A 26,165-nucleotide genomic window follows, 5' to 3' on the forward strand; every position below is an offset into this window, starting at 1 on the left:
GTCTCATATTTCTTGGAGGCTTTGTTCATTTCTTTTCACTCTTTTTTTTTTTTTCTCATCTTGTCTTTTCACTTTATTTCATTAATTTGATCTTCAGTCACTGATATCCTTTCTTCCACTTGATCGAGTCGGCTATTGAAGCTTGTGTATGTGTAATGAAGTACTTGTGCCATGGTTTTCAGTTCCATCAGGTCAGTTAAGGACTTCTCTAAACTGTTTATTCTGGTTAGTCATCTGTCTAACCTTTTTTCAAGGGTTTTAGCTTCCTTGCAATGGGTTAGAACATGCTCCTTTAGCTCAGAGGAGTTTGTTATTACTGATTTTCTGAAGCCTGCTTCTGTCAGCTTGTCAAACTCATTCTTCGTCCAGTTTTGTTCCCTTGTTTGTGAGGAGCTGCAATCCTTTAGAGGAGAAGAGGTGCTCTGTTTTTTGGAATTTTCAGCTTTTCTGCTCTGGTTTCTCCCCATCTTTGTGGTGTTATCTACTTTTGGTCTTTAATGTTGGTGACCTACAGATGGGGTTTTGGTGTGGATGTCCTTTTTGTTGATGTTGGTGCTATTCCTTTCTGTATGTCAGTTTTCCTTCTAACAGTCAGATGCCTCAGCTGCAGGTCTGTTGGAGTTTGCTGGAGGTCCACTCCAGACCCTGTATGCCTGGGTATCACCAGCAGAGGTTGCAGAATAGCAAATATCGCTGCCGGATCCTTTCTCTGGAAGCTTTGTCCCAGAGTGGCACCTGCCTGTTTGAGGTGTCTGTTGCCTCTGCTGGGAATTGTTTCCCAGTCAGGCTACACGGGGGTCAGGGACCTGCTTGAGGAGGCAGTCTGTCCATTCTCAGAGCTCAAACACCATGCTGAGAGAACCACTGCTCTCTTCAGAGCTGTCAGACAGGGACGTTTAAAAGTCTGCAGAAGCTGTCTGTTGCCTTTTGTTCTACTATGCCCTGCCCCCAGAGGTGGAATCTATAGAGGCTGTAGGCCTTGCTGAACTGCAGTGGCCTCCGCCCAGTTCGTGCTTCCAGGTCTCTTTGTTTACAATGTGAGCTACTCAAGCCTCACAATGGCAGATGCCCCTCCCCCATCCAGCTGCAGCATCCCAGATCAATCTCAGACTGCTGAGCTAGCAGTGAGCAAGGCTCTGTGGGCGTGGGACCCACTGAGCCAGGTCCAGGGGGGTATCTCCTGGTCTGCTGGTTGCTAAGACTGTGGGAATAGCATAGTATTTGTTCAGGAGTATACCGTTTCTCCAGATACAGTCTGTCAAGGCTTTCGTTGACTAGGAAAGGGAAATCCCCCAACCTCTTGCACTTTCTGGGTGAGGCAATGCCCCGCCCTGCTTCAGCTCACCCTCCATGGGTTGCACCCACTGTCCAACCAGTCCCAATGAGATGAACCAGGTACCTCAGTTGGAAATGCAGAAATCACCCATCTATTGCATCAATCTCACTGAGAGCTGCAGACTGGAGCTGTTCCTATTGGGCCATCTTGGAAGCCTCAGTGGCTTGCCTTTTTATCTTCCTAAGAGTACTTGGAAAAGCAACAGTTTTTAAACTTTGATAAAGTCTAATTTTTATACTTGTGTGTCATATATAGTACATTTTTTTTTGGTATTGTGAGAAATCTTTGCTTTTTTCACTATTTTAAAGTATTTTATTGATCAAAATCTATTATTCACAGATGAAATGACTCTGTGCCTAAAAAGAACAAAGCAATCAACTTAACAATTATAAACGCTAATGAGAAAATTAAATAAGGGGACTAGAATGAGATTCAGATCTCAACTTTTTTTTTTTAATCCTTGACCAGGGAAATTATTCATGTTCTCATCTTTATATATTTTTATTTATTTTATTTTTTAAATTTTATTTTGTTCTATTTTATTTCAATAGTGTTTTAGGGGAACAGATGGTGTTTGGTTACATGGATAAGCTCTTTAGTTGGTGATTTCTGAGATTTTGGTACACCCATTACCTGAGACATGTATACTGTACCCAATGTGCAATCTTTTATCTGTCACTCCCTTTCCACCTTCTCCCCACCGAGTCCCTAAAGTCCATTATATCATTTTTATGCCTTTGCATCCTCATAGCTTAGCTTCCACGTATAAGTGAGAACATACAATGTTTGGTTTTCCATTCTTGAGTTATTTCACTTAGAATAATGGTCTCCAACTCTGTCCAGGTTGCTGTAATTCCCGTTATTTCATTCCTTTTTGTAGCTGAGTAGTATTCCATGGTGTGTGCATGTGTGTGTGTGTGTGTGTGTGTGTGTATAGTGTATATAGTATATATATAGTGTGTATATAGTGTGTGTTTGTATATATACAGCATATATATACACACACATATATATACACAGTGTATATATATATACACACATATATATATACACAGTGTGTATATATATATATATATATATATATACACACACACAGTGTATATATATATGTGTGTATATATATATATATATATATCACATTTTCTTTTTTTTTCTTTAAGTTCTGGGATACATATGCTGAATGTGCAGGTAATACATGTGCCTTGGTGCTTTGTTGCATCTATCAACCCATCATCTAGGTTTTAAGCCCTGCATGCATTAGGTATTTGTCCTAATGCTATCCCTCCCATTTCCTCCCACCCCCAACAGGCCCCAGTGTGTGATGTTCCCCTCCCTGTGTCCATGTGTTCTTATTGTTCAGCTCCCACTTATGAGTGAGAACATGTGGTGTTCGGTTTTCTTTTCCTATGTTAGTTTGTTGAGGATTATGGTTTCTAGCTTCATCCATGTCACTGCAAAGGAAATGAACTCATTCCTTTTTATGGCTGGTTTGTATTCCATGGTGTATATATGCCATATTTTCTTTATCCAGTCTATCATTGATGGGCACTTGGGTTGGTTCCAAGTCTTTGCTTTTGTAAATAGTGCTGCAATAAACATATGTGTGCATGTTTCTTTATAGTAGAATGATTTATAATCCTTTGGGTACATACCCAGTAATGGGATTGCTGGGTCAAATGGTATTTCTGGTTCTAGATCTTTGAGGAATTGCCACACTGTCTTCCACAATGGTTGAACTAATTTACACTCCCTCAGTGTAAAAGAGTTCCTATTTCTCCACATCCTCGCCAGCATGTTTCCTGACTTTTTAATGATCACCATTCTAACTGGTGTGAAAGGGTATCTCATTGTGGTTTTGATTTGCATTTCTCTAATGATCAGTGATGATGAACTTTTTTTCATGTTTGTTGGCTGTATAAATGTCATCTTTTGAGAAGTGTCTGTTCATGTAATTTGCCCACTCTTTAATGGGGTTGTTTGTTTTTTTCCTTGTAAATTTGTTTCAGTTTCTTGTAGACGCTGGATATTAGTCCTTTGTCAGATGGATAGATTGCAAACATTTTCTCCCATTCTGTAGGTTGCCTGTTCACTCTGATGACAGTTTCTTTTGCTGAGCAGAAGGTCTTTAGTTTAATTAGATCCCACTTGTCAATTTTGGCTTTTGTTGCCATTGCTTTTGGTGTTTTAGTCATGAAGTCTTTGCCCATGTCCATGTCCTGAATGGTATTAGCCTAGGTTTTCTTCTAGGGCTTTTGTGGTTTTAGGTTTTATGTTTAATTCTTTAATCCATCTTGAGTTAATTTTTGTATAAGGTGTAAGGAAGGGGTCCAGTTTTTATTTTCTGCATATGGCTAGCCAGTTTTCACAGCACCATTTATTGACTAGGGAATCCTTTCCCCATTGCTTGTTTTTGTCAGGTTTGTCAAAGATCAGATGGTTATAGATGTGTGGTATATACCACATTTTCTTTATCCACTCATTGATTGATGGGCATTTGGGCTGGTTCCTTATTTTGCAATTGTGAATTGTGTTGCTGTAAACATGCATGTGCACATATCTTTTTCATATAATGACTTCTTTTCCTCTGGGTAGATACTCTATAGTGGGATTGCTGGATCAAATGGTAAATCTACTTTTAGTTTTTTAAGGAACCTCCACACTGTTTTCCATAATGGTTATACTAGTTTACATTCCCACTAGAGGTGTAAAAGTGTTCCCTTTTCACAGCATCTATTATTTTTTTATTTTTAAATTATGGCCATTCTTGCAGGGGTAAGTTGGTATTGCATTGTGGCTTTGATTTGCATTTCCCTGATAATTAATAATGATGAGCATTTTTTCATATGCTTGTTTGCCGTTTGTATGTCTTTTGAAAATTGTCTATTCATGTCCTTAAGCCCACTTTTTGATGGTATCATTTGTTTTTTTCTTGCTGATTTGTTTGTTTGAGCTCCTTGTAAATACTAAATATTGGTCCTTTGTTGGATTCATAGTTTGTGAAGATTTTTTCCCACTCTGTGGGTTGTCTGTTTATGCTGCTGATTTTGTTTTTATTTTTGTTTTTGCTGTGCAGAAGCTTTTAATTTTAAGTCCCATCTATTTATCTTTGTTTTTGTTGAATTTGCTTTTGTGTTCTTGGTCATGAAGTCTTTGCCTAAACCAATGTCTAGAAGGGTTTTTCTGATGCTATCTTCTAGAATTTTTATGATTTCAGGTCTTAGATTTAAGTCTTTGATCCACTTTGAGTTGATTTTTGTATAATGTGAGAGATGAGCCAGTTTCATTCTTCTACATGTGATTTACCAATTATCCCAGCACCTTTGGTTAAATAGGGTGTCTTTTCCCCACTTTATGTTTTTGTTGCCTTTGTCAAAGATCAGTTGGCTATAATTATTTGGGTTTATTTCTGGGTTCTCTGTTTTTTTCCATTGGTCTATGTGCCTATTTTTATACCAGTACCATGCTGTTTTGGTGACCACAGTCTTATGGTATAGTTTGAAGTTGAGTAATGTGATATCTCCACATTTCTTTTTGCTTAGTCTTGCTTTGGCTATGTGGGTTCTTTTCTGGTTCCATATGAATTTTAGAATTATTTTTTCTAGTTCTGTGAAGAATGGTGGTACTATTTTGATGGGAATTACATTTAATTTGTAGATTGCTTTTCCCAGTATGGTCACTTTCACAATATTAATTCTACCCATCCATGAGCATGAAATGTGTTTCCATTTGCTTGTCATCTATAATTTCTTTCAGCAATGTTTTGTAGTTTTCCTTGTAGAGGCCTTTCTATTGTAAAAGGAGTTGAGTTCTTTATTTGATGCTCAGCTTGGTTGTTGTTGGTGTATAGCAGAGCTACTGATTTGTGTATATTGATTTTGTATCCTGAAACTTTATTGAATTCATTTGTCAGATCTAGGAGCTTTTTAGATGAGACTTTAGGATTTTCTAGGTATGCAATCCTATTATCAGCAAACATTGACAGTTTGACTTCCTCGTTACTGATCTGGATGCCCTTTATTTCTTTCTCTTGTCTGATTGCTCTGGATAGAACTTCTAGAACTATGTTGAATAGAAGTGGTGAGAGTGGGCATCATTGTCTTGTTCCAGTTCTCAGGGGGAATGCTTTCAACTTTTCCTTATTCAGTGTAATGTTGGTTGTGGATTTGTCATAGATGGCTTTTACTCCCTTAAGATATGTCCCTTCTATGCTGATTTTGCTGAGGGTTTTAATCATAAAGAGATGCTGCATTTTGTTAAATGCTTCTATTCTGATGATGTGATTTTTGTTTTGATTCTTTTTATTGACTTGCATATGTTAAGCCATCCCTACATCCCTGATATAAAACCTACTTGATTATGGTGGATTTTTTTTTTTTTTTTTTTTTTTGGATATGTTCTTGGATTCAGTTAGTTAGTATTTTGTTGAGGGTTTTTGCACCTATGTTCATTGGTCTATAGGTTTCTTTTTTTGTTGTGTCCTTTTCTGGCTTGGGTATTAGGGTGATACTGTCTTCATAGAATGACTTAGGGAGGATTTTTCTATATCTTTTGGAATAGTTTCAATAGGATTGATACCAACTCTTTTTTGAATGTCTGTTAGACCTTAGCTGTGAATCCATCTGGTCCTGGACTTTTTTGGGGGTTGCAACTTTTAAATTACCATTTCAGTCTTGCTGCTTGTTATTCATCTGTTCAGAGTTTCTATATCTTCCTAGTTTAATCTAGTAGGGTTTTGTGTTTCCAGGAATTTATCCATCTCCTCTAGGTTTGCTAGTTTGTGTAAAGGTGTTCATAGTAGCCTTGAACGATCTTTTCTATTTCTGTTGTATTGGTTGTGATATCTCCTGTTTTGTTTCTAATTGAGTTTATTTGGATCTTCTCTCTTCTTTTCTTGGTTAATCTTGCTAATAGTCTATTAAGTTTGTTTATCTTTTTCAATAACCAGCTTTTTGTTTCATTTATCCTATTTTTTTGTTTTGTTTTAATTTCATTTAGTTCTGCTCTGATCTTTGTTATTTCTTTTGCCGGGTTTGGATTTGGTTTGTTCTTGATTCTCTAGTCCCTTGAAGTGCGACCTTAAATTGTCTATTTGTGTTCTTTCAGACTTTTTGATGTAGGCATTTAGTGCCATGAACTTTCTTCTTAGCACCAATTTTGCTGTATCCCAGAGGTTTTGATAGGTTGTGTCACTATTATTCAGTTCCAAACATTTTTAAATTTTCCTCTGGATTTCATTGTTGGCCCAATGATCATTCAGGAGTAGATTATTTAATTTCCATGTATTTGCATGGTGTTGAGGGTTCCTTTTGTAGTTGATTTCTAATTTTATTCCACTGTGGTCTGAGAGTGCTTGATATGATTTCAATTTTTTAAAATTTGTGGCCTATTGTATGGTCTATCTTGGAGAATACTTTGTGGCCTATTGTATGGTCTATCTTGGAGAATGTTCCATGTGTTGATGAATAGAATGTGTATTCTCCAGTTGTTGGGTAGAATGTTCTGTAAATATCTGTTAAGTCCATTTGTTCTAGGGTATAGTTTAAGTCCATTGTTTCTTTGTTGACTTTGTGTCTTGATGACCTGTCTAGTGCTTTCAGTGGAGTATTGAAGTCCCCCACTGTTATTGTGTTGCCATCTATCTCGTTTCTTAGGTCTAGCAGTAATTGTTTTAAATATTTGGGAGCTCCACTGTTAGGTGCATATATATTTAAGATTGTGATATTTTTCTGTTGGACTAGTCCTTTTATCATTATATAATGTTCATCTTTGTCTTTTTTTTAAACTGTTGTTGCTTTAAAGTCTGTTTTGTCTGATATAAGCATAGCTACTCCTGCTCCTTTTTGGTGTCCATTTGCATGGAATATCTGTTTCCACCCCTTTACCCTAAGTTTGTGTGAGTCCTTATGTGTTAGGTGAGTCTCTTGAAGACAGCAGATACTTGGTTGGTGAATTCTTATCCATTCTGCCATTCTGTGCCTTTTAAGTGGAACATTTAGGCCATACACATTCAATGTTCATATTGAGATATGAGGTACTATTCTCTTCATCTTGCTAGTTGTTACCTAAATACCTTGTGTTTGTTTTTCATTGTGTTATTGTTTTATAGGCCTTGAGGGATTTATGCTTTAAGAAGCTTCCATTTTGGTGTATTTTGAGGTTTTATTTTGAGATTTAGAACTCCTTTGAGCAGTTCTTGTAGTGCTGACTTGGCAGTGGTGAATTCTCTCAGCATTTATTTGTCTGAAAAAGGCTTTATCTTTGCTTCATTTATGAAGCTTAGTTTCACTGGATACTGTTTTGTTTAGTGAGGCTAAAAATAGGACCCAACTCTCTTCTAGCTTGTAGGGTATCTGCTGGGAAATCTGCTGTTTATATGATAGGTTTTCCTTTATAGGTTACCCAATGCTCTTGTCTCACAACTCTAAATTTAGATTATTTTCTTCATCTTGACTTTAGATAACCCAATTACTATGTGTCTTGGTGGTAATCTCTTTGCTATGAATTTCCCAGGTGTTCTTTGTGTTTCCTGTATTTGGATGTCTAGATCTCTAGCAAGGCCAGGGAAGTTTTCCTCAATTATTACCTCAAATAGATTTTCCAAACCTTTAGATTTATCTTCTTCCTTGGGAACAGCAATTATTCTTAGGTTTGGTCATTTAACATAATCCCAAACTTCTTGGAGGCTTTGTTTGTTTTTTAATTACTTTTTTTGTCTTTGTTGGATTGGGTTAATTCAAAAGCCTTGTCTTAGAGGTCTGAAGTTCCTTCTTCCACTTGTTTGATTTTTTGTTGCAACTTTCCACTGTATTTTGTATTTCTCTAAGTTTGTTTTTTATTTCCAAAAGTTTTGATTATTTTTTATTGATGCTATCTGTTTCTCTGGATATTTTTTGTCCATCTCTTGTATTATTTTTAAAATTTCTTTAAATTGCTTTTCACCTTTCTTGGTGCCTCCATGAGTAGCTTAATAATCCGCATTCTGAATTCTTTATTTTCAATTTTTTGATTTCCATAGGTTGACCTTCTGAATTATTTTTCTGGCAATTCAGAGATTTCTTCTTGGTTTGGACCCATTGCTGATGAGCTAGTATCATCTTTTGGGAGTGTTAAAGAACCTTGCTTTGTCATTACCAGAACGGGTTCCTTCTCATTTGAGTAGACACTGTCAGGGGAAAGATCTGGGGTTCAACAGCTGCCATTCAGATTCTTTTGTCCCATGGGATGATCCCTTGATGTGGTGCTCTTCCCCTTCCCCTAAGGATGGGGCTTCCTAAGAGCCAGACTGCAGTGATTGTTATTGCTCTTCTGGATCTAGCCTCCCAGTGAAGCTACTGGGCTCCAGGCTGGTACTGGGGAGTGTCTGTAAAGAGTCGTGTGACATGATTTGTCTTAAGGTCTCTCAGCTGTGGATACTAGCACCTGCTCCAGTGGAGGTACCAGGACAGTGAAATGAATTCTCTGAGGGTCCTTGGTTGTAGTTTTGTTTGGTGCACTGTTTTTTTTTTTTTAATGCTGGTTGTGTTAGCAGTGGAGTTGTCATGTGGACAGATTCAGGACCTCTGGTTAGCCAGGATGTTACAGGCAGTGGAATTAGCTGTTTTCTCTTTTCTTGGAGAAGTGTTATTCTGTTATGAGTTTCTGTAGTGACTTGAGTTAGTTGGCCCTTAGCCAGGAGGTCTTGCTTTCAAGAGAACATCAGCTGTGGTAGCATAAGGGGATACAAGCTTGCCTTAAGGTCACCTGGACAAGTATTCGGGTTTCTAAGGTGGGGTCACAGAGCTCCTAAGAGATTCTGTCTTTTGTCTTTGGCTATAAGGGTGGGTAGAGAAGGACCATGACGTCAGGGCAGGGTTAAGTGTGTCTGAGCTCAGACTCTCCTTGGGTGGAGCTTGCTGTGGCCGCTGTGGGGGATGAAGGTGTGGTTTTCAGGCCAATGGTGTTGTGTTCCCAGGGGGAATATGGCTGCCTCTGCTGCATCATCCAGGTCATCAGGGAAGTGGAGGGAAACTGGCAGTGACAGGCTTCACCCAGTTCCCATGCAGCCAGCAAGGCTAGTCTCACTCCATCACCAGCATCAAGTTTATATCCAGGCAGCCAGTGAGCAGGGCTGAAATCTTGTCCCAGGTTATAAACCTCACCACTGAGAAAGCAAGCAGGGCTTTCAGTCCCCACCCTTCCCTGCCTGCTGCAGCTTCTGTACTTGTGTCTGCACTTCCCATTCTTTCCTGGGCAGAATCTCCCCTCACCCCAGAATTCTGCCCAGGGAAGACTGCATTTGGTAGAAATTATTACAAAGTTCAGCTGGAAGTTTCCTTCTTCCTGTGGTCCTTCCCCAATTCCACTAGCAGGCCTCCCCAAGGACCTTTGTGAGACAAAGTCGGAAATGGCTTTCCTGGGAACTGGGAGTGCCCACAGGGCTCTTCCTGCTACTTCTTCTACCTTTATATTTTGCTTGAATCTCTAAATTCATTTCAGCTCTAGGTAAGGTAAACCTTTCTCCCATGATATGGAATTTCCAGGTTCCCCAGTGAGGATGTGTGTTTGAAGGCAGACCTTCCCCCCTCACACTTTGGGCACTCAGTTTTTTTGTCTGTCTTATGGAGCTGGCAGCAGCAAACCACTTTTTTTCAAAGGGTCTGTGAATTCTTTTGGTTTCTCTGGTATGTTCCTGTGGTAGTTCTTGGAGCAGAAGTTCACGATGTGAGCCTTCACACACTCTTCCAGCTGTCTGAGTGGGAGCTTCAAGTTAGTCCTGCCTCCTAGCAAACCATTTTTCTTGGAAATCCTCAACTTTCTTGTATGTGTATTAGTCAGGGAATTGGGCAGCATAGCCCACATATTCAAAAGGAGTGACTAAAGACAGTGTGATGAAGGGACTAGTCACACAGGGGTGGGCAGGGTTAACCACTCTAACAACAGCAGGAAGCCATTACTAATTCTAGGCCTGAAGGGTTGGAGGAAAGACCTCTCCTATAGGAGAGGTCCACCTGACAGGAGCTTTTCAGGCTTTGGTAGAGGAATACAGTCACCACTAACCCATGACCAAGCAGAGAGGGGGAGATAGGGGAACAAATACCTCAATCTCTCTCTCCGTCTATCCTTTGACTCTCTGTCGGTACCTCCCATTAGCCAAACTCACCTGGAAGCCAAATGGCAAGGAAGTCCATCCAATGCAACCCATAAAGATCAGCCTCTCAGAGCTGACTGTTGGCTCATTGCCATGAGGAACCCAAATTGACTAAGGGGAAGTCTCAGCTTCCCATTTAATGGAACACTGACTGTGTTTACTGGTGAAACTACATTGTCCTGGGGCAGGATGTCTTACAGAACCATTAAGCCTAAAGTTGCAGCATTAACATAAGCAGCAAAAATTCCTTATGTGGGTTATTAAATCTAATAGTGAGAGTAGTCACTCCCACTTCCACCTCTTGCTTCCCAGATAAGGAGTATTCTCTTATGAGGAGATGGCACTATTTATTGGCCTCTAGGTTAGTACATTTAGGAAGGCACCCTACCTGCAGTATTAGCCTTTAGGCTTGGCTCTCAGAAGTCTCAGTCCTGGGTTATAGGAGATATGGTGTCTTTCAGAGCAGTTATATATGTTTTCTGACAACCTATACAGGTCTTTAGCTGGAAATGTAGAGCCCTAAACTCATCATTTTCTTTTTTTCTTGAAGCTCTCTAGCTATCTTAGAAGCAACCAACCAACCCTATAGTCCTTAGACTAGATTTCCACTAAAATGTTTAATAGCACCAACTACTTGGCCACCCTAAGGCTTCCTTTCTATAGAGACTTGACTTCAGGTGACTAGAGACAGAAATTTAGGTAACTATTTTGTCATTCCATTCCATGGATTATATGTGTACCTTTTACCAATGCAAACATGACCACTGATACTTTTAAATCTTAAAAGATTGGAGAACCAGTTCCAGATTTCTGTTCTCATCATTCTGTTCTCCTGGAACCATTTCTGGTATCAATAACTTTCAATCAAGATTTAGGAAGGAGAACAGAGTCCCTTGAAAACGATGGGACAAGTGATTTATTATAGGAATTAGACCCTACATAATTATGGGGGAGATACAGAAATGCAGGTCTAGAAGGATCAGAGAATGATCACCAACCAGGCAACATTGAGAAGTCAAATACTTCCAGCTGCCAAAGGAGGCCACAAGCAGACAGTGCACAGGGAGGTCTGTGGGAGGCAGTTGCCTCTGTCTAGCTATTCCCTCTGCAGGTCTGTCACCAAGCATTTGGTAGTAGTGGGTCTGGGGTCACTATTGGTCAGGAGAGCCATCAGGTGGGAAGAATAATTGGATGTGTAAAGCAAGGACAGGAGGGAACCTGCTGGGCAGCTCTGTCTGTACACACACCTGACCAAAAAATACATAGAAGAATGACTGCAGTTTTACTTCTGCCTTCTGAATTTCACATATATTTTTCTTTTATCCAACTCTAAACTGAAGCCATATAAGGAAGAGCCTTTTGGGAAATTAATTCCCAAACAGATCAAGTTGACATAGCCAGTGATCATCAGACTTTTGGTTTTCCAGATCAGTAATGTATTTTTAAAATTAGTGGTAGGAGGAGAGTGGAGAATCATGAAAACCTTCTATTCTTTTATAAAAGACAGATATTGTTAGTGCTAAAATTAATGGAGGCCATATCAAAACATAATATTTTAAATGGGAAAGTATATATAGATTTGTGAAACATTCACTACTATTCTCTTTATTTTTATTATTTTACACCAAAACTTCACTTCAGACCAGTCTAAGGGCATTGCTTAGGCAACATCAGCGAGTTTTCTTGCCCAGTTCCAAACCAAAAACAGGTTCAGTAATATTTCTGCCTTTCAAGAAGTTCATTTCTTCAGCCCATGGCTTTCCCAGTTAGGGTAAACTATCTGAACTCATCTGTGTGATTTTAATGTTTCCATATTTGGGGCAGTGGTGACACTTCTCCTTGAACTAGAGAAGGGCACTGGCAAACAGACATGATAGACAAACTCAACACCAAACTACTCCAGAACATGTGATTATGTGGTTTTGTTGCCCAGAGCTACTCAAGGTTACAGGACTGGGGCATATGAATGGGAACTTCTTTTTCCATGGTTGCTGACACCATTGTTCCCTCCTTGACTGATCTAACTCAGGATTTCTAACTTTACTATTATTAACCTCTTTGTCTGGGTAATACGTTATGGGGGATGGTCTTGTGCATTCTGAGATGTTTAGCAACATTCCTGCTCTCTACCTACTAAATCTCAGGAGTGCCTTCCCCCCAATTGTGACAACCAAATCATAGATCCAGGCATTGCCAAATGTTCACTAGAGAGTAAAACCACAGCCTTACCCACATTGAGAACCAGTGATCTAACTGTAAGCTAAATGCAAATATAAAAATATAAGGGATACAGAAATATATAGATAAAGCTAGGAGAAATCCCTTTGGGCTGCTAGGCTTAGAGAAAGCAAGCATTGAATGATAGGGAAAGAGTAAACACATGCTTATGTAGCAGACACCTAGATGCCCTCCATTGCAGCCCCTGGCCATATCTGATTTTGATGGCAACTGCAGTGAACAGTTTTCTGTGAATGCGGAGTCACCTTGCACTGATTCCATTACCGGGGAGCCTGCTGGGCCAGTGCACAAGCATAGCCTATAAGTACTATGTCCTGTGTGTGTGTGTGTGTGTGTGTGTGTGTGTGTGTGTGTGTTGGAGGAAGGATGTTACACCCTTGCGGGCAGGCAACTAATAGAGATAGAATTCAGGAGGTAAACTCTGTTTCCCCTTTTTCGAGGCAGACCATTCTGGGAGGAATTCAGAATGATTCTCTGAAGGGCCCTATGGAAGTGAGACCTAACTGTTCACAGTGGGGACCTCAGTGTTGTACCCTAATATCAGCTTTCCCTCTTTGCCACATCATTCTCCTCATCCCTCATCACCAAACCACCGAAGTGTTTAACCCAAGCTCTGCTTCAGGGAAACCCAAACTAAGACATCAGCCTTTCCAATTTTACAACAAGTTATATCTACCATCTGCAAACACATTGCATGCAACATCCATTTAGAAGAAATGGTATTTTGTTGCTTGTCAGTTTGTTTCCACAGCAAAATTAAAGACCCTATCAATGAGATAAAAGGACATTGTTTTTGTTCTCCCTTTAGACCTGCTACATGTTATTGAATCTGTTCATTCATTAACAAATATTTCTTAGGCAGTTTCTAGTCTTGGAGCTGGAGGATATACATTACTAAATAAATAGCCAAAAATCCATGCCTTATATGGAACTTTTAATTTTAATAAGGGAAGACTACACACTAAGTAATTCAGTTGTTACAATAGGTTAGAAGACGAAGGCAGGGCCTATTGGAAGTGGGACGGATAGGCCTGGAACCCAAATCCCCAAATTGGATGTTTCTGCATCTGACTTTGTTTGTTTGCCACAGCCTTGCCTGACCTCCTGGTCATGCCTTTTGCTGTGCCCCAACATAAGTCTAGCAAATAAATCCTTTCTATTTTTCCAACAAGCCTTTCTTTCTTGAAAATTAAGCATCCCCACTCCTGCAGCAGTTGCAGTGTTTCCTAGCTTCAGTCACTCCCAGTGCCTCCCTGAAGCCGTCCTCTTTGACTGTGGGTTGTGATGTGTTCTTGGCCTAAGCTTTCAGCCTCTTGTATTCCTGAGACATCTCCTCCTCCTGCTACTAGACCCCATCTGCCTCTCCCACATGCACACAGCGTTGGTGGTACAGCCATTGCTTCTGATCCTGACTTGCAAATTTACATTTTCCATGGGGTGAATCTTAGGGTGAGTGAAGTGAAGCAATAATATCTCACTCAACAAAAACATGTGTCCGGTTGCTGGGGCACAAAGAATGTGCACAGTTGGGAAGTAGGAATGGGAATGGCTGCAGAAGTAGACTGAAGTGAGGGCAGGGGGATGATTTACATGGGGATGTCACATATTTTCCCCTGGAGAAATTAGTGCATCTCATCCCACAAGATTTGGATATTAATTCTGACTTGGAAACAAAGGGTGATTTTCAGGATACAGATCAAACACCCTTTTCTCCTTGCCTGGAGAAACTGATGTTTTCTGGCTCCTGGGACAAGGACAAGCTCCGTCATGGTTTTGAAATACAGGTCTTAGGAACCACACTTCTCATGTTCCAGGGCCTATGATGGTGATAGATAGGTGCTCTATGTGTGTCTGCAAAGTCCTAGAAGCAGTGCATGGCCCAAATCTTTGGAACCCACTGGGAAGCCTGGAATTACGCCTTATATCTTCTCTAACCTTGATACCCAGGGCAATTAGGGGCTAACACTGCCTCAAGAGTGCACCAGTGTGGAGTGGAGTGTGGCACTGAGTCGGTGTGGAACTGACTCAGGCCTCATGGACTGCCTGCCTCTTCCAGCTCCCAGTTCATCCTCAGCAGTTCTAATATTTGCTATGGGAGCCCAGGGAAAGGCTCCAAGGTAAGGCTTCCAGACTCATGCTTGCTTTCAAGTAATCTCTAGCCTGATTGTCACAATAGAGGCAAATCTCAAATCCAAGTTAACTCGAAAATTCTCCTGGGAGTCCTAAGGAAGCAGTGAAAGTCATAAGCACAGGCAACATTTCTATTAGTAGTTGCTATTAATATCTGTGGGGCGGTTTTAGCTGGTTTGTAAAGCACTTGTGTAATTCAGCCCTGGGAAGGTCTACCAGATAAGACATAAGCTCAAAGAGGTCATAAAATAAATACATGTAGGATTCAAGACTTAGATTCAGTTATTTTGACATCAAAACCTGTGCTTTCTATACCATATTACATATTGCCTAAATATTTGTCAACCATTTCTTCTGGGACTACTATTTTTCACTAAATTAAAACTCATGAGCCTTGAATTCAAGTCCCAGTTTGGCCACTAGATGGCTGTGTGACCCTAAGCCATCTCCTTAACTTCTCTGGCCTTAGGTTCTGTTAAACAACGGGCTCACACTTGATGCTATGTTGATACTGTTTTACAGCTCTCAAACTCTCAGGTGAATACCACCCTAAAAGGATGATGGGACTACTGAAGTGCCACTGAAGACAGCCTTTCCAAAAAATTAGCTCCAATTCTGAGTGCTCCTTTAGGGCTTCACTTTTTTAAAAAAATTTTTTATATTTCAACATTTAAGTTCGGGGATACACGTACAGGTTTGTTACATAGGTAAACTTGTGTCATGGGGGGTTTGTTGTACACGTTATTTCATCAACAAAGTACTAAGTCCAGTACCCATTAGTTATTTTTCCTGATCCCCTGCCTCCTCCCATGCTCTACTGGTACTCTGATGTCCCCAGTGTGAGTTGTTCCCCTCTATGTGTCCATTTTTTTCTCATCACTTAGCTCCCACTTCTTATAAGTGAGAATATGAAGTATTTGATTTTCTGTTCCTGTGTTAGTTCACTATGGATAATGGCCTCTAGCTCCATCCACGTCCCTGCAAAAAACAGGATATCATTCTTTTTGATGGCTGCGTGGTATTCCATGGTGTATATGTACCACAGTTTCTTTATCCAGTCTATCTTGATGGACATTTAGATTGATTCCATGTCTTTGCTATTGTGAAGTACTGCAATGAACATACATATGCATGTGTCTTTATGATAGAACAATTTATATTCTTTTGGGTATAGAGTAATGAGATTGCTGGGTCAAATGATAACTTTGTCTTTAGGTCTTTGAGGAATTGCCACACTGTCATTCACAATGGTTGAACTAATCTACACTCCCGTCAACAGTGTATAAGCATTCCTTTTTCTCCACAATGCTGTAGAGTTTGACTTTTATGAAGTCAGAGATTTAGCCTAAGAATCCTATGATTCTGACTGACCATAACTTTGTGTCTCTGTTTTAGTTATCTACTACTATGTAACCTAAAAGTAGAGGCTTAAGACAATCAGAATTTAATATTTCTCACAACTCTGTGTTGGATGGGATCAGCTAGGCAGTTTTTCTGCTTTCTCTGGAGCCACTCAATGTGGCTATATACAGCTGAAAACTAGTTGGGTCTAGAATGTTCAAGGTAGCCTCACTCATGTACTGGGGTCTAGATTTTAGCTGTTGACTGGTGATCTCAGCTCTCCTTAACTTGTCTCTCCAGCAGGACAGTTTGGACTTCTTTACATGGCAGTTTAGAACTTTGAAGAAGGTGAAAATGCAAGCTGCAAGGCCTCTTAAGGCCTAGACTTAGAAGTCATAGAGTATCATTTTAAAAGGAATTTTTACTTTAAGTTCTGGAACACATGTGCTGAACGTGCAGGTTTGTTACACAGGTTTACATGTGCCATGGTGGTTTGCTGCACTTACCAACCCATCATCTAGGTTTTAATTCCAGCATTCATTAGGTATTTGTGCTAATGCTGTCCCTCCCCTTACCCCTCACCTGCCCCGCAACCCGACAGGCCCCAGTGTATGATGTTCCCCTCCCTGTGTCCATGTGTTCTCATTGTTCAACTCTCACTTATGAGTGAGAACATACAGTGTTTGGTTAGGACTACCCAAGATTCAAAGGAGAGAGAAAATGGTGGCATTTCCTCTTGGTGGAAGTAGTGGCAATGACCAATTGCAACCGCGTAAGCAGTAGGTCATCTTTAGAAACCATTTGCAAAAGGAGAAGGAAAGCATCTATGGAAGAACTGGTAATTCAAGAAAGTGGCATGAGCAGAAGACTTGGGGTCCCTGGGTGTGCTCTATCTCTCAGGGGTCTCCTTAGATTGCACTGTCACTTCCTGAGGAAATCATGGGCTTCTGGAGGGGCATTTGTAGAATGGACTGACTGTTACCAGTTGTCTGCCTTCAGCCACCACCGTCCTCCCACAGGGTCCTTCCCCTCTCTTCACTCTCTGCTCTTCCCTGCATCAATCCCCTGACTCTCACCTCCCACTCTTACTGGCTCTCCAAACCCTGTATTTGAACTACATAATTTTTCTCGAAACAAGAGTCTGGTTGAGAGTCTTCTTCATCTGCAACTTAAATGTATGTGCACATACACATTCACGGCTGTATCTTTTATGAATCATTAGAGTGTGTGTCATCCAGGAGCCCCTATTTGGCTATCATAGGTGTTTATTTTTATAATTTGGATTTTTGTTTGTTTGCTTTTCTACAAAAGCTTGCATTCCCCAATTGTGCCATGGGCCCCAAGAAACTACTGCTTTCCACCAAGGCTATTTCTCTTTTACTTATTCCTTTTATCTGCCAGGCTCCTGAGGGAAATTATGTTTGCATCCTTGACCTAGTACAACACCTCCAATTAGTTAAGGAAATAAAGTCCAGAGAGGTGGGATGATTGACTTTTCTAAACAAAACAAAATGAAAGGAGCCACCCAACCACTGTTTTCTTGTTTATTATGTTTTCATCTTTTTTTTTTTTTTTTTTCTTTGAGACAGAATTTCACTCTTGTTGCCCAGGCTGGAGTGCAATGGTGCGATCTCGGCTCACCGCAAACTCCACCTCCCAGGTTCAAGTGATTCTCCTCCCTCGGCCTCCCAAGTAGCTGGGACTACAGGCGTGCACCACTGTGCCCAGCTGATTTTGTATTTTTAGTAGAGACCGGGTTTCTTCATGTTGGTCAGGCTGGTTTCCCTACCTCAGGTGATCCGCCTACCTCGGCCTCCCAAAGTACTGGGATTACAGGCATGACCCATTGCGTCCAGCCTGTATTCATCTTTTTGACAACATAGTAGTAGAGTTCATAGATGAGGAAGTCGATATTTGGGGTGTTAAAAATGGCCTACATCCTAGATCTCCTGGTTCCGCTTCCAGGATACTTTTCCATAAAGCACCTGGGGTTGGCCTGGAGCATAAAGAAATGTGTGTTTGCTGTTCCTTATGTTAGACCAGCATTTTCCTAGGATTCTATAGCATCATCTTGACTCTCCCTAATCTCAGCCCCTAAGTACACAGCAGACTTCGTTTTCTGTCCTTGAATAGCTCTATGCAAATGAAGTTGTTTATAGATTCCCCATGAATCATTTATTTATCTATTACTTCATTTATCTTATTTTTTGAGACAGGGTCTCCCTCTGTTGCCCAGGCTGGAGTGCAGTAACACAGTCTCAGCTCACTGCAGCCTCCAACTCCGGGCTCAGGCAATCCTCCCATCTCAGCCTCCCGAGTAGCTGGGACTACAGGCATGTGTGACCATGCCCAGCTAACTTTTGTCTTTTTTTGTAGAGATGAGGGCTCACCATGTTGTTCAGGCTAATCTCAAACTTCTGGACTCAATTGATCCACCTGCTTCAACCTCCAAAAGTACTGGGATTATAGGCATGAGCCACCACACCTGGCCTTCAGTTATATCTTAAAGCAAATAAAAGCAAATGTGAAACTCAAGTGAGCAATATCACCTTGTGCAAACACTGCAAGAATGTGTCTTTCATCTTGCATTGTAGACTTCTATAGAGTAGGATTCAAGTCACTCATTTGTTCAGCATCCAGAACAAAGAGAAGAAAATAGTCAGTGCTCAATAAATAGTTGAAGGCATGAATGAATTTTTAGGGGGTACCATAAGTGAGCCTCCTTTGCTTTCTCCATGGATAAGTAGTTAGAGACTTAGAAAAGGACTGACCTCTTCCTCTAACTGGTTCCATAATCTGATGCAAACAGTTTTACCCTCCCTCAGCTTCACTTTTCTCACCTCTAAGATGAGAAGATTAGAAAACATAAACTCTTGTGCTTCTATTTCAGAACGCTGTAACTATTTCATATAATATTGGTTCAGGAAATGGGAAAGGTACTTTAACCAAATATTTTATAAGTTTCTGTATCAGTTTCTCATTTTCTGAATTCTGAAGTTTAAACCCTCCTAGTTAAAGAAGAAGATGAAGCAGTGATTCGTAAGAGACATCCTTGGGAAGTTACACTTGAGTTGAAGAAATACATTGCCTCATCCTATTCTTATACACCAGCAACAGACAAGCAGAGAGCCAAATCAGGAATGAACTTCCATTCACAATTGCTTCAAAGAGAATAAAATACCTAGGAATCCAGCTTACAAGGGATGTAAAGGACCTCTTCAAGGAGAACTACAAACCACTGCTCAGTGAAATCAAAGAGGACACAAACAAATGGAAGAACATACCATGCTCATGGATAGGAAGAATCAATATCGTGAAAATGGCCATACTGCCCAAGGTTATTTATAGATTCAATGCCATCCCCATCAAGCTACCAATGAGTTTCTTCACAGAATTGGAAAAAACTGCTTTAAAGTTCATATGGAACCAAAAAAGAGCCCGCATTGCCAAGACAATCCTAAGTCAAAAGGACAAAGCTGGAGGCGTCACGCTACCTGACTTCAAACTATACTACAAGGCTACAGTAACCAAAACAGCATGGTACTGGTACCAAAACAGAGATATAGACCAATGGAACAGAACAGAGTCCTCAGAAATAATACCGCACATCTACAGCCATCTGATCTTTGACAAACTTGAGAGAAACAAGAAATGGGGAAAGGATTCCCTATTTAATAAATGGTGCTGGGAAAATTGGCTAGCCATAAGTAGAAAGCTGAAACTGGATCCTTTCCTTACCCCTTATACGAAGATTAATTCAAGATGGATTAGAGACTTAAATGTTAGACCTAATACCATAAAAACCCTAGAAGAAAATCTAGGTAGTACCATTCAGGACATAGGCATGGGCAAGGACTTCATGTCTAAAACACCAAAAGCAACGGCAGCAAAAGCCAAAATTGACAAATGGGATCTAATTAAACTTAAGAGCTTTTGCACAGCAAAAGAAACTACCATCAGAGTGAACAGGCAACCTACAGAATGGGAGAAAATTTTTGCAACCTACTCATCTGACAAAGGGCTAATATCCAGAATCTACAAAGAACTCAAACAAATATACGAGAAAAAAACAAACAACCCCATCAAAAAGTGGGGAAAGGATATGAACAGACATTTCTCAAAAGAAGATATTCATACAGCCAACAGACACATGAAAAAATGCTCATCATCACTGGCCATCAGAGAAATGCAAATCAAAACCACAATGAGATACCATCTCACACCAGTTAGAATGGCAATCATTAAGAAGTCAGGAAACAACAGGTGTTGGAGAGGATGTGGAGAAATAGGAACACTTTTACACTGTTGGTGGGATTGTAAACTAGTTCAACCATTATGGAAAACAGTATGGCAATTCCTCAAGGATCTAGAACTAGATGTACCATATGACCCAGCCATCCCACTACTGGGTATATACCCAAAGGATTATAAATTAGTCTACTACAAAGACACATGTACACGTATGTTTATTGCGGCACTATTCACAATAGCAAAGACTTGGAATCAACCCAAATGTCCATCTGTGACAGACTGGATTAAGAAAATGTGGCACATATACACCATGGAATACTATGCAGCCATAAAAAAGGATGAGTTTGCGTCCTTTGTAGGGACATGGATGCAGCTGGAAACCATCATTCTTAGCAAACTATCACAAGAAGAGAAAACCAAACACCGCATGTTCTCACTCATAGGTGGGAACTGAACAATGAGATCACTTGGACTCGGGAAGGGAACATCACACACTGGGGTCTATCATGGGGAGGGGGGAGGGGGGAGGAGGGAGGGATTGCATTGGGGAGTTATACATGATATAAATGATGAATTGATGGGTGCTGACGAGTTGATGGGTGCAGCACACCAACATGGCATAAGTATACATATGTAACAAACCTGCACGTTATGCACATGTACCCTAGAACTTAAAGTATAATAAAAAAAAATAAAAAAAAATAAAAAAAAAAAGATTTCCTATTTCTCCACATCTTCTCCAGCATCTGTTGTTTCCTGACTTTTTAATGATCACCATTCTAACTGGCGTGAGATGGTATCTCATTGTGGTTTTGATTTGCATTTCTCTAATGACCAGTGATGATGAGCTTTTTTTTTTCATGTTTGTTGGCTGCATAAATGTCTTCTTTGGAGAAATGTCTGTTCATATCCTTTGCCCACTTTTTGATGGGGTTGTTTGTTTTTTTCTTGTAAATGTGTTTAAGTCCTTTGTAGATTTGGGATATTAGCACTTTGTCAGATGGATAGATTGCAAAATTTTTCTCCCATTCTGTAGGTTACCTGTTCACTCTGATGATAGTTTCTTTTGCTATGCAGAAGGTCTTTAGTTTAATTAGATCGCATTTGTCAATTTTGGCTTTTGTTGACATTGCTTTTGGTGTTTCAGATGTGAAGTCTTTGCCCATGCCTGTGTCCTGAATGGTATTGCCTAGGTTTTCTTCTGGATTTTTATGGTTTTAGGTCTTACATTTAAGTCTTTAATCCATCTTGAGTTAATTTTTGTTTAAGGTGTAAGGGAGGGGTCCAGTTTCAGTTTTCTGCATATGGCTTGCCAGTTTTCCCAATACCTCTTATTAAATAGGGAATCCTTTCCCCATTGCTTGTTTGTGCCAGGTTTGTCAAAGATCAGATGGTTATAGATGTGTGGTGTTATTTCTGAGGCCTCTGCTCTGTTCCATTGGTCTATATATCTGTTTTGGTATCAGTACCACACTGTTTTGGTTACTGTAGCCTTGTGGTATAGTATAAAGTCAGGTAGCGTGATGCCTCCAGCCTTGTTCTTTTTGCTTAGGATTGTATTGGCCATGCAGGCTCTTTTTAGGTTTCATATGAAGTTTAAAGTAGTTTTTTCTAATTCTGTGAAGGAAGTCAATGGTAGCTTGATGGGGATAGCATTGAATCTGTAAATTACTTTGGGCAGTATGGCCATTTTCACAATATTGATTCTTCCTATCCATGAGCATGGAATGTTCTTCCATTTGTTTGTGTCCTCTCTTATGTCCTTGAGCAGTGGTCTGTAGTTCTCCTTCAAGAGGTCCTTCCCATCCCTTGTAAATTGTATTTCTAGGTATTTTATTCTCTTTGTAGCAACTGTGAATGGAAGTTCACTCATGATTTGGCTCTCTGTCTGTTCTTGGTGTATAGGAATGCTTGTGATTTTTGCACATTGATTTTGTATCCTGAGACTGTGCTGAAGTTGCTTATCAGCTTAAGAAGATTTTGGGCTGAGATGATGGGGTTTTCTAGATATACAATCATGTCGTCTACAAACAGAGACAATTTGACTTCCTCTTTTCCTTTTTGAATATGATTTATTTCTTTCTCTTGCCTGATTGCCCTGGCCAGAAGTTAGAACAATACTATGTTGAATAGGAGTGGTGAGAGAGGGCATCCTTGTCTTGTGCCGATTTTCAAAGGGAATGCTTCCAGCTTTTGCCCATTCAGTATGTTATTGGCTGTGGATTTGTCATAAATAGCTCTTATAATTTTGAGATATGTTCCATCAATACCTGATTTATTGAGAGCTTTTAGAATGAAGGGCTATTGAATTTTGTCAAAGGCCTCTTCTGCATCTATAGAGATAATCATGTGGTTTTTGTCATTGGTTCTGTTTATGTGATGGATTACATTTATTGATTTGCATATTTTGAACTAGCCTTGCATCCCAGGGATGAAGTCAACTTGATCATGATGGATAAGCTTTTTGATGTGCTGCTGAATTAGGTTTGTGAGTATTTTATTGAGGATTTTCACATCAATGTTCATCAGGGATATTGGCCTGAAATTTCCTTTTTTTGTTATGTCTCTGCCAGGTTTTGGTATCAGGATGTTGCTGGCCTCATACAATGAGTTAAGGAGGAGTCTCTCTTTTTCTATTGTTTGGAATAGTTTCAGAAGGAATGGTATCAGCTCCTCTTTGTGCCTCTGGTAGAATGCAGCTGTGAATCCGTCTGGTCCTGGAGTTTTTTTGGTTGGTAGGCTATTAATTCCTGCCTCAGTTTCAGAACTTGTTATTGATATATTCAGGAATTCAACTTCTTCGTGGTATAGTTTTGGGAGGGTGTATGTGTCCAGGAATTTATGCATGTCTTCTAGATTTTCTGGTTGATTTGCATAGAGGTGTTTATAGTATTCTCTGTGGGATCAGTGGTGATATCCCCTTTATCATTTTTTACTGTGTCTATTTGATTCTTTTCTCTCTTCTTATTAGTCTGGCTATTTTTTAAATCTTTTCAAAAAACCAGCTCCTGGATTCATTGAATTTTTTGAAGGGTTCGTCATGTCTCTATCTCGTTCAGTGCTGCTCTGTTCTTAGTTATTTCTTGTCTTCTGCTAGCTTTTGAATTTGTTTGCTCTTGCTTCTCTAGTTCTTTTAATTGTGATGTTAAGGTGTTGATTTTAGATCTTTCCTGCTTTCTCTTGTGGGCATTTATTGCTATAAATTTCCCTCTAAACACTGCTTTGGCTGTGTCCCAGATATTCTGGTATGTTGTATCTTTGTTCTCATTGGTTCAAAGAACATCTTTGTTTCTGCCTTAATTTTGTTACTTACCCGGTAGTCAACCAGGAGCAGGTTGTTCAGTTTCCATGTAGTTTTGTGGTTTTGAGTGAGTTTCTTCATCCTGAGTTCTAATTTGATTGCACTGTGGTCTGAGAAACTGTTATGATTTCCATTCTTTTGGATTTGCTGAGGGGTGTTTTACTTCCAATTATGTGGTCGATTTTAGAATAAGTGTGATGTGGTGCTGAGAAGAATGTATTTTCTGTTGATTTGGGTGGAGAGTTCTGTAGATGTGTATTAGGTTCACTTGGTCCAGAGCTGGGTTCAGATCTTGAATATACTTGTTAATTTTCTGTCTTGTTCATCTGTCTAATATTGACAGTGTGGTGTTAAAGTCCCCCACTATCGTTGTTAGGAGTCTAAGAGTCTTTGTAGGTCTCCAAGAACTTGATTTGTGAATCTGGGTGCTCCTGTATTGGGTGCATATATATTTGGATAGTTAGCTCTTCTCGTTACATTAATGCCTTTACCATTATGTAATGCCCTTCTTTTTCTCTTTTGATCTTTGTTGGTTTAAAGTCTGTTTTATCAGAGACTAGGATTGCAACCCCTGCTTTTTTTTTCTTTACATTTGCTTGGTAAATATTCCTCCATCCTTTTATTTTGAGCCTATGTGTTTCTTTGCACATGAGATGGGTCTTCTGCATACAGCACACTGATGGGTCTTGACTCTTTATCCAATTTGCCAGTCTGTGTCTTTTAATTGGGGCATTTAGCCCATTTACATTTAAGATTAATATTGTTATATGTGAATTTGATCCTGTCATTATGATGCCAGCTGGTTATTTTGCCCATTAGTTAATGCAGTTTCTTCATAGTGTCAATGGTCTTTACAATTTGGTATGTTCTTGCAGTTCTGGTGCTATTTTTTCCTTTCTATGTTTAGTGCTTCCTTCAGGAGCTCTTGTAAGGCAGGCCTGGTGGTGACAAAATCTCTCAGCATTTGCTTGTCTATAAAGGATTTTATATCTCTTTCACTTATGAAGCTTAGTTTGGCTGGATATGAAATTCTGGGTTGAAAATTCTTTAGGAATGTTGAATATTGGCCCCCACCTCTTTTGGCTTCTGGGGTTTCTGCAGAGAGATCCGCTGTTAGTCTGATGGGCTTCATTTCGTGGGTAACCTGAACTTTCTCTCTGGCTGCCCTTAACATTTTTTCCTTCATTTCAACCTTGGTGAATCTGATGTGTATTGGGGTTGCTCTTCTTGAGTAGTGTCTTTGTGGTGTTCTCTGTATTTCCTGAAGTTGAATGTTGGCTTGCCTTGCTAGGTTGGGGAAGTTCTCCTGAATAATATCCTGAAGAGTGTTTTCCAACTTGGTTCCATTCTCCCTGTCACTTTCAAGTATACCAGTCAAACATAGATTTGGTGTTTTCACATAGTCCTATATTTCTTGGCATCTTTGTTCATTCCTTTTCATTCTTTTTTCTCTTGTCTTCTTTCATTAAGTTGATCTTTAATCTCTGATATCCTTTCTTCTGCTTGATTGATTCAGCTATTGATACTTTTGTATGCTTCACAAAGTTCTTCTCATGCTGTGTTTTTCAGCTTCATTTGGGTCATTCAAGTTCTTCTCTAGACTGGTTATTCTCATTATCAATTCCTCTAGCCTTTTTTCAAGGTTCTTAACTCCCTTGCATTGGGTTAGAACATGCTCCTTTAGCTTGAATGTGTTTATTACCCACCTTCTGAAGCCTACTTCTGTCAATTCATCAAACTCATTCTCTGTCCAGTTTTGTTCCCTTGCCGACAAGGAGTGGTGATCCTTTGGAGGAGAAGGGGTATTCTGGTTTTTGGAATTTTCAGCCTTTTTGTGCTGGTTTCTCTCCACCTTCGTGGATTTATCTACCTTTGGTCTTTGATGTTGGTGATCTTTGAATGGGGTCTCTGAATGGACGTGCTATTCCTTTTTGTTCATTAGTTGTCCTTCTAACAGGCCCCTCTGCTGCAGATCTGCTGGAATTTGCTGGAGGTCCACTCCAGACCTTGTTTGCCTGGGCATCACCAGCGGAGGCTGCAGAACAGCAAAGATTGCTGCCTGTTGTTTCCTCTGGAAACTTAGTTCCAGATGGGCACCTGATAGATGCCAGCCAGAGCTCTCCTGTATGAGGTGTCTGTCAGCCCCTACTGGGAGGTGTCTCCTAGTCAGGATACATGGGGGTCAGGGACCCACTTGAAGAGACAGTCTGACCCTTAGCAGTGCTCTAGTGTTGTGCTGGGAGATCTGCTCTCTTCAGAGCCTTCAGGCAGGGACGTTTCAAGTTGGCTGGAGCTGCGCCCACAGCTGCCCCTTTCTCAAGATGCTCTGTCTTAGGGAGATGGGGGTGTTATCTGTAAGCCTCTGACTGGGGCTGCTGCCTTTTTTTCTAGAGATCCCCTGCCTAGAGAGGAGGAATCTAGAGAGGCAATCTGGCCTCAGC

This window comes from Rhinopithecus roxellana, chromosome 5 (genome assembly GCF_007565055.1).
Source record: "Rhinopithecus roxellana isolate Shanxi Qingling chromosome 5, ASM756505v1, whole genome shotgun sequence".
Classification (NCBI taxonomy): Eukaryota; Metazoa; Chordata; class Mammalia; order Primates; family Cercopithecidae; genus Rhinopithecus; species Rhinopithecus roxellana.